Raw genomic sequence first — 12,500 nt, 5'->3', positions numbered from 1 at the left:
GCGGGCAAAGGAGTTCGGACATCTCCACCAATAACAGTGTCAGTCTGTCAGTGAAATGAGCTTGGAAGCTAAACTCTCTTTGTAAGCGATAGATCGCGGGTTCGATGCCCGCCTTGAGCGAACTTGTATGAAAAAAATTAAGTTTCTAGACTTAATCTGTGTTATGGCGAGGTAACCTGAGGTTAAAAAAAAATTAGTCTCATTTTTGCCGTTTTCCCGCTTTTCTCCTCCTAATCCTCCCCCTCCTCCTTCTTCTTATTCTTCTCCTCCTTTTTTCTTCTTCTTCGTCTTCTTCTTCTTTTTCTCCTCCCTTCTTCTTCGTTTTATAAACCTGGACACGTTTTTCATTAAATTGTGTACAGTCTGCAATCAGTCACACCATCTCTCTCTCTCTCTACCCTCTTCCCTTTCTCTCTTCTCTTTCCTTTTCCATCTTCTTCACCACATTCCTTCTCTCTATTTCTTTCTCTCCTTCATCTCTCTCTCTCTATCTTCTCCGCCAAATTCCTTCTCTCTATTTCTTTCTCTCCTTCATCTCTCTCTCCCTTTCTCTCTCTCTCTATCTTCTCCACCAAATTCCTTCTCTCTATTTCTTTCTCTCCTTCATCTCTCTCTCCCCTTTTCTCTCCTTGTCTTCTTTGTTCTTTTTTTTTGCATGAGAAAAGATCGACTAACATGATAGGTCAAGGAAAAAGGGAGAGAGAGAATGTAAAAGGGATGGAAGGAGAGAGAAGAAAAGAGGGAAAGGAGATATAACGAAAAAGAGAGGGGGGAGAAAGAAAGAGTGAGTTCCACAGAGAGAGAGAGAGAGAGAGAGAAAGAGAGAGAGAAAGAAGAAAGAGAAAGAAAGAGAGAGAGAGAGGGAGAGAGAGGGAAGACAGATTTAAATCTGGTGACCTACATAGGGCAATATAATTTGAGAATTTGACCACAAAAATAGTAGTAGCCTACTGCTGGAGTAAAGGGACTTTTCAGTCCTATGCGAGCAGTATAAAGAGCACTATTATTATTATTTATATGTAACTTCACTCATGCCTATGTTTGCTTTTTTAGCCTCCCTCCCTCTCTCTCTCTCTCTCTCTCTCTCTCTCCTCTGTCCCTTTTCTCTCCCTTTTTCTATTCCCCTTCCTCTCTCACTCTTTCTCACTTACTTCCGAGCTGATAGAACTAAAGAGAGCGTAGATAGAGAGAGAGAGAAAGAGAGAGTTTTGTTTAATTACATAACGGGGCGAGCTTTGAACTTATAATACTGTAATTATTTCATGCTTACAGGGTGGACGAGTAAGAAGAAAGAAAAGAAAATTCAGGGTGTATCAGAAGAAAAAAATCCAAGAATTTGAAGCATCAAGGAAAAATAAGAGTTACTTTTTTCAATATCTATTAATTTATCTGAATTTACAATGGAATTTTATAATTTTTTACTACCTATCATTAAAAAAATAATACATATTCTCCTCTGAACTTTTCGAGAATTCCAATTCAACAGCCGTTTTTATAGCCCCCCTCCTACCCCCATGTCGCAATAAATATATTTTCAATAACCGTTAATTTTATCCAAATAAACTTCAAATATCCTCATTATTTTCAAAATTCCATTATTAACTCCCTAATGACAAAAAAGTGACATTTAAAAAAGAAAAATGGCCAATATTTTTTAGTAAAACATCAAGTTTAGTATTTAAATTTTCTAAGAGAGAGAGAGAGAGAGAGAGAGAGAGAGAGAGAGAGAGAGAGAGAGAGAGAGAGCGAAAGTGAGAGTGTGTGACAGAGAAATTACATTGACTAGGGAGAGAGAAAATGGGAGAATGCTTTGAGAGAGAAAGATAGAGAAAGGAGAACTAGTGAGAGGGAGAGAGAGAGAGAGAGAATAAGAGGAGAGGAAGAAAGAAATAAAGGGAAGAAGAGAGCGAGAGAGAAAACGAACAATAAGTAGGTAACTATTAGGAATTACATAAATACATTTATTCTCATTGGAAAAAGTAGATGAAAAATTACCTATAAGGAGAAGAAGGAGGAAAAGGAGGAGAAGGAGAAGAAGAAGAAAAATGAGGAAGAGGAGGAGAAGGAGGAGGAGGAGAAGAACAAGAAAAATGAGGAAGAGGAGGAGGGAGGAGGAGGAGAAAAAAAGGGGGGGGGGAGGGAAACTAAATTAAATTGTGAAAAAAGTCAGTCAGTTATGTATGTATGTATGTAATTGTATGTACATACATGCATATAGAGCAGAAACCGATGTACTGTGTGACTCAAATGTTCCGTAACCTAGTGCTCAAACCATATGGAATACACCGAAAACGCATTACAATGGCGCTCTACGCTTTACAGTCAATACAGACAGGCAAAGCTACAGTTGATTTTAAAGTGCATAACCAAAATTGATTTTTGGGCAATTGGACATCGTAAAACAGAAGGAACTCCTGAGCCACCCTGTACAACCGTCACACATTGGAAACGTTCGCCATATCACACCTCTAACTGAGTAACGCCTTTAATAATAATAATAATAATAATAATAATAATAATAATAATAAGAAGTTAACCCTTTTGAAAAATGGAAGGGGGTGAAAAATCATCCCACGTTTCTCTCCCTCTTACACTGAAAAAATTCCCCCGAAAAAAACATTTTATAATTAGATATAGCAGAATTTTGAGAAATGTTTCCTTTGGAAATTGGAGAATTAATAATAATAATAATAATAACAAGGAGAGAAAGAGTGATGAAGGAAGGGTAGGGGAGAGAGAGAGACACAGAGAGAGAGAGAGAGTGAGGGAGAGAGAGAGAGAGAGAGAGATTGATAATATATTCTATTAATGTGTTAGAGAAGGAGAGGAAGAGGGCAATAAAAGATGACGTTCAAATGACTTTTTCAAAATCCAATAAAATCCTTTGCGCCTTTCCACAATAAAAACCCCTTCATTTCCTCTATAAAACCCCTTCACCTTTTCTATAAAGCCCCTTCATTTTCTTTACCAACGCCCTTCACGCTGTACATACAGAGTGTTTTAGTGTAATCTCTCTATTTTTAGTGGCTGCTGCAACCCTCCACGATATTGTTTTATTGCGCATTAAAGGAAAAATAAATGTAAAAACGATTTTTAGGGCAACGAAAGTTTACAGCTTATGCAATTGGCGCTGCTTTCCAAATTATCTAAAACACAGTTCTGACTCTGACGTAACAGGTTCGATACTTTTTGCGTCTTTTAAAACCGGGTTTACCGTGTATTTTTCCAAAGAATCCAAGGCGTAGGTACATTATAAGTAAATACTAAACACTCTGTATAAAACCCCTTCACCTTTTCTATAAAACCCCTTAATTTTCTCAATAAAACCCCTTCACGCTCTACATACAGAGTTTTTTAATGTAATTTCTCAATTTCAAGTGTTTTAATGTGCACAAAAGGTGGTAAAAAATGATAAAAATATTTTTTTTTTTTCCTTTTTTAGGGCCGTCCCGTCAGAGTTTATGCTATTGGTGCTACTTTCAAAATCATCTTAAAGTTCTGAAACACAATTCTGACGTTACAGGTTCGATACTTTTTGTGTCATTAAAAACGGGGTTTCCCCTGTATTTTTCTAGGAATCCAAGGCGCACATTATAAGTGAACACTCTGTATAAAACCCCCTCGCCTTTCCTATATAGCCCCTTCACTTTCTCTATAAAACCCCTTCATCTTTTCTATAAAGCCCCTTCAGTATCCTCCCACTCCGGAAAACGAAAGCCATTTCTTACCGTACAAAGAGCTTCGAAAAGGGGATTTGACAATTTTTATTGCTCATTTTCTCTGTCTTCGAGTCAATTATTGTGATGTATTGCGTTTTGCAGCGAAAGTGCCTTTGCGAATTGCTATGAAGGTAGTTTTGTGTTGATCTTGTGTGGAAGTTATGTCCTTAACGTATTGGTTTTGAAATTATTGAAGAAGTCTATAACTCTATAACACCAACACTATTGTTGATGCTAGGAGTTGAGTTTATGACTGAAGATCACACTAGGCACTATTGAAGCATAGTGCAAGTTCTTTTTCTTTTCTTTTTCATCTTCTTCCTGTTCCTTCTTCTTCTTTTTTCTCGTAATCCTTCAACTCCTCCTTCTTCTTCTTCTTCTTCTTCTTCTTCTTCTTCTTCCTCCTCTTCTTCTTCCTCTTCTTCTCCTTCTCCTTCTTCCTCTTCTTCTTCTTATTCTTTCTTCTTTTTTTTTCTCGTAATCCTTCAACTCCTCCTCCTCCTTCTCCTTCTTCTTCTTCTTCTTCTTTTTTTTCTCGTAATCCTTCAACTCCTTCTTCTTCTTCTTGTTTTTCTTCTTGTTATTTTTCTTCTTTTTCGCCTTCCTCTTCTTCTTCTTTATCTTTTTTTTTCCTCTATTTTCCATTTTTTCTCTTCCTCCTCCGTCCTATTTCTTTATCTACTTTCCTCGTCATCTTCTTTTCTCCTCCTTCTGCTCCTTCTTCTTCTCCTCCTCCTCCATCTTATTTGTTTCTGTGTTCTATTCTTTCTTTTTCTTTTTTATCTTTTTCGCCTACACTCTATTCTTAGGGGTATTGTTGTAACAAGAAAATAATAATATTAAATAAACCCTTCTGTCTGCTTATATGGTGGATAAAAAGGTATTTATTTATTAAGAACTGAGGTATCAACCTACTTTATTTTCAGAGAAAAGATTCTTGCTTTTGAAGGTAGGTATTTTGAGTTTTTTTTCCAGAAGAGAGAGAATAGAGAATTTTTTTAGAGAAAGGGAGGTATTACTTTTACAAAATTACAAATATTGTTAAGTAAAGCATGCACATGCTTATGTCGCTTTGCATTGCCTCGGGCATCATGACCTGGAAAACTATCACCATACTACTCGTATATTACTATGTTATTATACTCCTCTTCCTCTCCTTTCTCATCTCCTCCCCTCCTTTACTTCTTATCCCTTAACTTCTTTTACTAGGTTCTCGTCAGTTATGAGTTTCTCCTTCCTTCTCCCTTCCCATCATCACTTTTCTTCTTCTTCTTTTATTTCTTATCCTTCTTCTTCTTGTCGTTTTTTGGTGAGTCAAATTAAATTATAATCAAATTAGAAAGATTCCTTAGTTTAATCCCAAAACCTTAGTCCATTTCCCCTTTTACTCTATTTGCTCTCTTTCTTCTCTCCTTCTATGATTTTCCCTCTTCTCCTTCTCTCCCTCTCCTCTCTTATCTTCGCATTGGCATTGATACAAAGTTTTTTCACTTGTTGGTTGGTACTCATACTTGTACCTACGCAATGTTGTTGGATTATAAATCCAAACAAAATTTTCAAATTAAAAAAAAAACTTTCATCTACAAACAATATTAATTTCTTTATCTCCGTGTCTTCAAGTTTGTGGCGTAACATTTCTTAAAATTCTTTCCCTGTGGTACTGTAAAAGGGATGTATTTTACAGCAGACGCCGCCATGGTTTCAAGAATCGTAGTATAACTTGTTAATATGGTTTCTTTTCCATCTATATTTCGCCAACCATCGACCATGGAATCAGCTTTTCGCGTTGTTGTTTTTGTTGTCATCGTTTTTTATGGACCGGAAAGGGAATAGTACCTATTGTTAATTGAAAAATTAAAATCAATAAAGTTGGAGCTGAAAGTTGGAGTGACCTTCAAAATCTGCCTGAGTTAGAAATCATGGAAATCCTTGAAGCTTTGAAGAGAAAGAGAGTCATAAAAAAGAACTACTCTTTGCAATGGACTACTCAGTCAATGTATCAGATCTTCTTTTTTATAACTCTCAGTCTCTCTAGTCCACACCAAGTTGGTGTCATCCTGTCATTACATCTCAGTCTGAGTGTCTCACAATTATTGGAGTACCTATATTTTTCCCTTTTTAATTAATTTCGAGTGTTTTACAGAGTGATAGGTAGGTACCTAGGAGAAAATTTCCAACTTCTTATTAAACGAATATTTCACAATCACAAGCTGTTCTTTGGTGTTGAATTTTTTTCCCTTCTTTTAACTAGATTCCTCAGTCAACCAAATTGTCTGCTTTGGCAGTATCCCATTCCTTGGACTCGGGCTGCTAGAATGGTGATGGTAAATATTTTGGTTATTGCACCCAAGAGTCAAATAAGTATAAGTATACAAAGTAAAATTATAAGTATAAGTAGTTCTTTTTTTAGACTTAAAACAAGTTGTTCCATTATACCAACAGTTTAATGCTCTCTTTCTTCTCTCCTTCTATGATTTTCCCTCTTCTCCTTCTCTCCCTCTCCTCTCTTATCTTCGCATTGGCATTGATACAAAGTTTTTTCACTTGTTGGTTGGTACTCATACTTGTACCTACGCAATGTTGTTGGATTATAAATCCAAACAAAATTTTCAAATTAAAAAAAAAACTTTCATCTACAAACAATATTAATTTCTTTATCTCCGTGTCTTCAAGTTTGTGGCGTAACATTTCTTAAAATTCTTTCCCTGTGGTACTGTAAAAGGGATGTATTTTACAGCAGACGCCGCCATGGTTTCAAGAATCGTAGTATAACTTGTTAATATGGTTTCTTTTCCATCTATATTTCGCCAACCATCGACCATGGAATCAGCTTTTCGCGTTGTTGTTTTTGTTGTCATCGTTTTTTATGGACCGGAAAGGGAATAGTACCTATTGTTAATTGAAAAATTAAAATCAATAAAGTTGGAGCTGAAAGTTGGAGTGACCTTCAAAATCTGCCTGAGTTAGAAATCATGGAAATCCTTGAAGCTTTGAAGAGAAAGAGAGTCATAAAAAAGAACTACTCTTTGCAATGGACTACTCAGTCAATGTATCAGATCTTCTTTTTTATAACTCTCAGTCTCTCTAGTCCACACCAAGTTGGTGTCATCCTGTCATTACATCTCAGTCTGAGTGTCTCACAATTATTGGAGTACCTATTTAAACTTGGACTAGTTAGACTATAGTTTAGGTTAGGTACATAGTGAAAAACTGGGACATGTTTCAAGCACAGGTGTCAAAGTTTTCATTTTGAAATTTTAATTTCCCGTTTCAAATAATATTGCACACAGAACATGACTGATGCCGTGAAAAGTTGACAAGGTGTTTTTTTTTTCTTTCAAAGAGCATTCTTTTTGCTTTGTTTCTTGATTGATATTGGAGGTTGACAAAATTATTAAAGTTTGTGGAAAACACGTGCCACTCGATGCGATGATCCTGGGGAAAAGTTGAAAATTGTTTGTATCTAGTACCTATTGTGTTAAAGGCATCATTGGCGTAGAAAATAGAGTAGGTACCTAATACTGAGAAAAGTTAAACGGGATACGTATTGATGTCATTGATTTTGGAACTTTTTTTTTTTTTTTTTTTTTCTTCTTTTTTTCACAGGACTGTAAAAAGCGTTGGTCTGTGAAAAAACGTCAAATTTCTTTTTACTTTCTATTAACCTTACGTATAGGGAACCTTTACAAGGTAATGAGAAAGTATTGCAATCGGTCCAAATTTTTCTTCTTCTTCTTCTTCTTCTTCTTCTTCTTCTTCTTCTTCCTCGCTTGCTCCCGTGTTCAGACAGGGTACAGGCGTTTTTTTTTTTTATTTTTTTGTCAGCCTCTCGATCAGCCCTGGGATGAATGCTTTGGGCTGAAGTGACATTTAGTTTTTGGCAACAATTTTTTTACAAGTGCATGTCCTTCACCTTTGCTAGGTACTACTTTCGAGTATTAAAGGGAATAAAAATACAAATTGTTCCGCAATTTTTGCATTCAAGTGTATTTCGGAAACGAATACGAATGAAGAACGAAAATAAAAGAAGAAATAAGAATGAGGTATAGAAAAGAAGGAGAGGTAGAAGAGAGAGAGGAAGAAAGAGAGAGAAAGAGAGAGGTAGACAGTTTATCAATATTGTATCATCTTGACAAGAAAATATGTATTTTGACTTGAAGTTTTATAGACAATAAAAGAAGAAGAAGAAGAAGAGAGAGATACATATATGGGAAAGGAGAGATAGAGAGAGAGAAGGAAAGACAGAAACGGAGAACGAAAGAGAAAGAGGGTGAGAGAGGGAAAGAGATTAGAAAAGTTATGATAAAGATTATAAATATGAACAGGGGAGAGAGAGAGAGAGAGAGAGAGAGAGAGAGAATAAGAAGTTTGTATGATAAAGAAAAGGAAAAAGAGAGAAAGAGAATAATAAATATGCATGTCAAAGGAAATAAATAGTGGTGTTTTTTTTTTTTTTTTTTTTTTTTTTTTTTTTTTTTTTTTACGGGTGTCTCAGGGTGTATAGAAATATTTTGTAATTTTGTGCAACAGTTTTTCAAGACGGTAATTTGTCCCTTACGATCTTCCATTGTGTACCTAGGTACTATTTTCGGAATCACTCCAAGGATATGAACAACATAAAAGGATCTTCTTTGAAGTCAAACAATTTTGGTTTCACCCCACATTGTCGATTTATTGATTCAAAATTTCAAAGAGGTTTCTCAGAGTGAAAGAGTTTCTGCCAATGGCATTGAAGCGCTTAAAACTAAAGGCTGAATTATAATAATAATTCATAAAGTCAAGCAAGAAAAGCCTGAATAAAAGTTTGTCGAGCTTGAATGCTGCTTAGAAGTCTCGAGGCTATTCTTACTTTTTAATTTTTTCTCATTAACCATTTTCTTCGTTCTTTTTATTTCAATTAAAGAAGAAGGAAAAGAAAAAAAAAAGAACACAGGTGTTTACAAAAATGAGTATTACTTTTCCGTGACTTGCTTTTCTTGGAATTTTGCATATCCTGCATGCTACCCTTGTATCCTAGTAACATGAGATAAATCCATGAAAAACAGAGAAGGGCGCAAAATTTTCAGTCCGAATATTTCCAAATTTCGTCATTTGAGTTTTTATTTACCTTCTAAGGACAGCAGTAGGACTCACAATTCACAGAGTTGAGTTCTTATTCTCCGTGGAATTCTTTGTTCTTATAAAAGATAGCCGGTACGCTGGTAGTAGTTATTCTTCGAATATCCTTCTGATCAGCAATCTATTGACAGCAGTAAATCGTAAATCCAGTTATGTAAAATATCAATTGAAAAGACAAAGAAGCTGAAGAAAAATATGAAGGAAAAGAACAAGAACGAAAAAACCGGATGCTTTGCAAAAAGGAACTTTTCAATCTACAAATACCCTTCGGATTATCATCGGTTCTCCAGCTTACAAACCCAATGTTATTTATTAATATTAATTGCATACCAAAGTCAATAATACTAAATGTGTTAGGGGCAATTACAATGCAATAATATTCCAAGTATTTCCGAGTACCTACGTAAACTTTGAACTTTGCAAAGTTTTCCCAAGGTTTACTTTAATCTAAAAACTTTGCACAGATTGCAGTCCATGTTGAGGCAAAGGAAGTTGGTAGATTCTACATTCCTACTTAAGATAAAGCCTCAATTTAAGGGACTACATCTTTTTTTTTAAAAAAAAACTTTCTTTCTTTTTGCTACAGTCCATGTTGAGGCAAAGGAAGTTGGTAGATTCTACATTCCTACTTAAGATAAAGCCTCAATTTAAGGGACTACATCTTTTTTTTTTAAACTTTCTTTTTGCTGATTGGGATATTGGGAAAATCCTACAATGCTGCAGTGAGCACCAAAGTTGTGACATAATAACACAAAGAAACTGCATTTACATTTATTTAACCCATAAAATAAACAAACAAACGAGACCTTGTTTAGACTGCTGGAGTAAAGGGACTTTTTAGTCTCATTCGAGCATGTGGCGCTCACAACAACACTGAACACTAAATAAAATCTTTTTTTTTTTTTTTCAAGAGGTTTGACAGAGGGAACTGTAACAGCTAGAGTCTTATCGTCCCGAAATCGAAGAGAGAAGGAAGACAGGATAGGAGAAAGCCAGCCTTTCCAAGAACAAACATTATACCATCAGGATAAAATCTGCCCCGGGCGGGAACCCGCGGCCTAACCCCAGACTTTGATGTGTATACATATATTATTCGAATTCGACAATTTACATACGAGGATATAGCATTGCTCAGGAATGGCTTATGAAGTTAGGTTGCAGGATCCGCGGGTTCTTAGTTCTTTTCAGTGAAGCAACGTCGAGCGTGGTAACGAAATGGATGGGAGACCTGAAGAGACTGACAGCTGTACGTTTTGCATGACTGGAGTTTGAACTATCTTCATAGCGAACGTGTCAGGAGTTGACACTGCAATAATTGATGATACTGGGTGAATGAGGAGGAGGAGGAGGAGGAGAAGGAGGAGGAGAAGGAGGAGGAGAAGAAGGAGGAGGAGAAGAAGGAGGAGGAGAAGAAGAAGGAGGAGGAGGAGAAGAAGGAGGAGGAGAAGAAGAAAGAGGAGAAGAAGAAGGAGGAGGAGAAGAAGAAGAAGAAGAAGAAGGAGGAAGAGGAGAAGGAGGAGGAGGAGAAGAAGAAAGAGGAGAAGAAGAAGAAGAATTAAGGAGGTTAAAAATAAAATATAAAAAGTTTTAAAAAAGATTCTAAGAAAAAGGAAATAGAAGAAAGAAGGAGAAGATGATGATGATGAAAATAGAGCAGGAAGAGGGAAAAAATAAGGGAGGACGAGGAAGAAGAGGAGAAGAAGAAGAAAAAGAAGAAGAAGGAGGAGGAGGAAGAGGAGAAATAGAAGAATATAGAAAGGAGAAGAAGGAGGAAGAAGAGAAGGAGAAGGATAGAAATGAAGAGAAGGAGAAAATTCAGAAGAAGGAGGAGGAAGAGAAGGAGAAGAAATAGAAATATAGGAGGAGAAGATGAAAGAATAAAGAAGAATGAAAAGTAGAAAAGTTTAAAAAGAAATTTAAGGTTAAAAGAGGAAGTATGTAGGTACTAGGAAAAAGAATTAAGAAGACGAAGAAGGTGGAGAAAGAAGAATAAGAAGAAGAAGAATAAAAAAAAAGACCGAGAATAATAATAATAAAAGAGAGAGAGGGAATAAATAGAAGACAGATGTACCTATACCACAGGGTGATTGGAAAGGGATGGCTACACCACGATCATGCTGACCACTTCCAGAAGATTGATTTTCATATTAGAAACATAAGAAAGTACAGGTGAGCCTGAATCTTAATCAAATTTCATTCATTTTCATATGTTTTCTTTACATCAAAGGTACGAAGTCTTTAATCTTTCGTTTCAACTTGACTTCAAAGTTCAACTGATGTTAATTCATCTTCACACCTTCACCTTAAAGAAGACAAATTTACTTCAGTGCAGTTGGCACACTATTTTTCATTTTTCTACCTTCTAAAATCCTTTATGTTCATAGCTTCATATCTACTCAATAACTACTTTGTGCCCCTACTTACTGAGCTCATACTCATAAAACTCATTACCCTTCGTATTCTCGTAGCCTGTCGTATGGTAAACTGATGATAAACTGTTGAACAGACCTCTTTTATTATAAAGTATGCCTAAATCATGTCAGCTATTCAGACATTCCCCGACATTAAACAAACAAATTTTAAATTCAAATTTCCGCCATGTTGATTTAGTACAATGGTTACTGCGTTACTATGGTTTTACTTCATGAAAGCTTTTTATTACAGCAACACGTATTTTATTACCACACTGGCTATTCAGACATTCCCCGACATTAAACAAACAAATTTTAAATTCAAATTTCCGCCATGTTGATTTAGTACAATGGTTACTGCGTTACCATGGTTTTACTTCATGAAAGCTTTTTATTACAGCAACACGTATTTTATTACCTCACTGTTTAATATGGTTGTAAGCCAGCCTAGTTAGCTTAGTTGGTAGTGCGTCTGCCTTGTAAGCGCTAGGCCGCGGGTTCGATTCCCGCCCGGGGCGGATTTTATCCTGATGGGATAATGTTCGTTCTCGGAAACGGCTGGCTTTCTCCTATCCTGTCTTCCTTCTCTCCTCGATTTCGGGACGATAAGACCATAGCAGTTAAAGTTCCCTCTGTCAAACCTCTTAAAAAAAAAAAAAAAAAAAAAAAAAAAAAAAAAAAAAAAAAAAAACAAAAAAAGTTACGTTCATACTTTATGCTTTGAAAATCCCATATTTGAAAATAAAACTAAACCGTCGTTTTTATTTAGTAATTTTGTTGAGTAATTTTAAATTACTTCGTTTTGTAACCTCGGCTTATTTATTCACTCATTATTCTCGATCGAAAATGAAGGTTAAATAATAGTTATAATATAGTTTGCAAACATAGCTTTGGAAGACAGGGTTCATAACTTAATAGCAGCGCTGGTATTTATTAAGATAGAGATTAATTAACCCTTTATTGAGACTTGTTACCTTTTGTCAAGCGTGGCCAGGACCTAGTAATATAAATCCGCTGTATAACGCATTCGAGATAACTAAAAATTCCCTCGGGTTCGTTACTTGGAATTAGAACTACTCCCGGCCTGCCTTTTTTGCGCTGTGGGTTCTACTTGTGCGCTTTTTCCCGTTTATTTTCTAGTGTCCCAAGAGAAACGGTAGTTGCGTCCTGCCTGGCTTCAGTTGGTGTGGAAAAGACTCTTAAAACTGGTTATTTTAAGGATTATCATCGGAATGACGCCCCATTTCCTTAG

Source organism: Diaphorina citri, unplaced genomic scaffold (genome assembly GCF_000475195.1).
Source record: "Diaphorina citri unplaced genomic scaffold, Diaci psyllid genome assembly version 1.1 scaffold1798, whole genome shotgun sequence".
NCBI classification, from domain to species: domain Eukaryota; kingdom Metazoa; phylum Arthropoda; class Insecta; order Hemiptera; family Psyllidae; genus Diaphorina; species Diaphorina citri.
The sequence above is the reverse complement of the archived record's forward strand: the minus strand, read 5'-3'. Positions refer to the sequence as shown.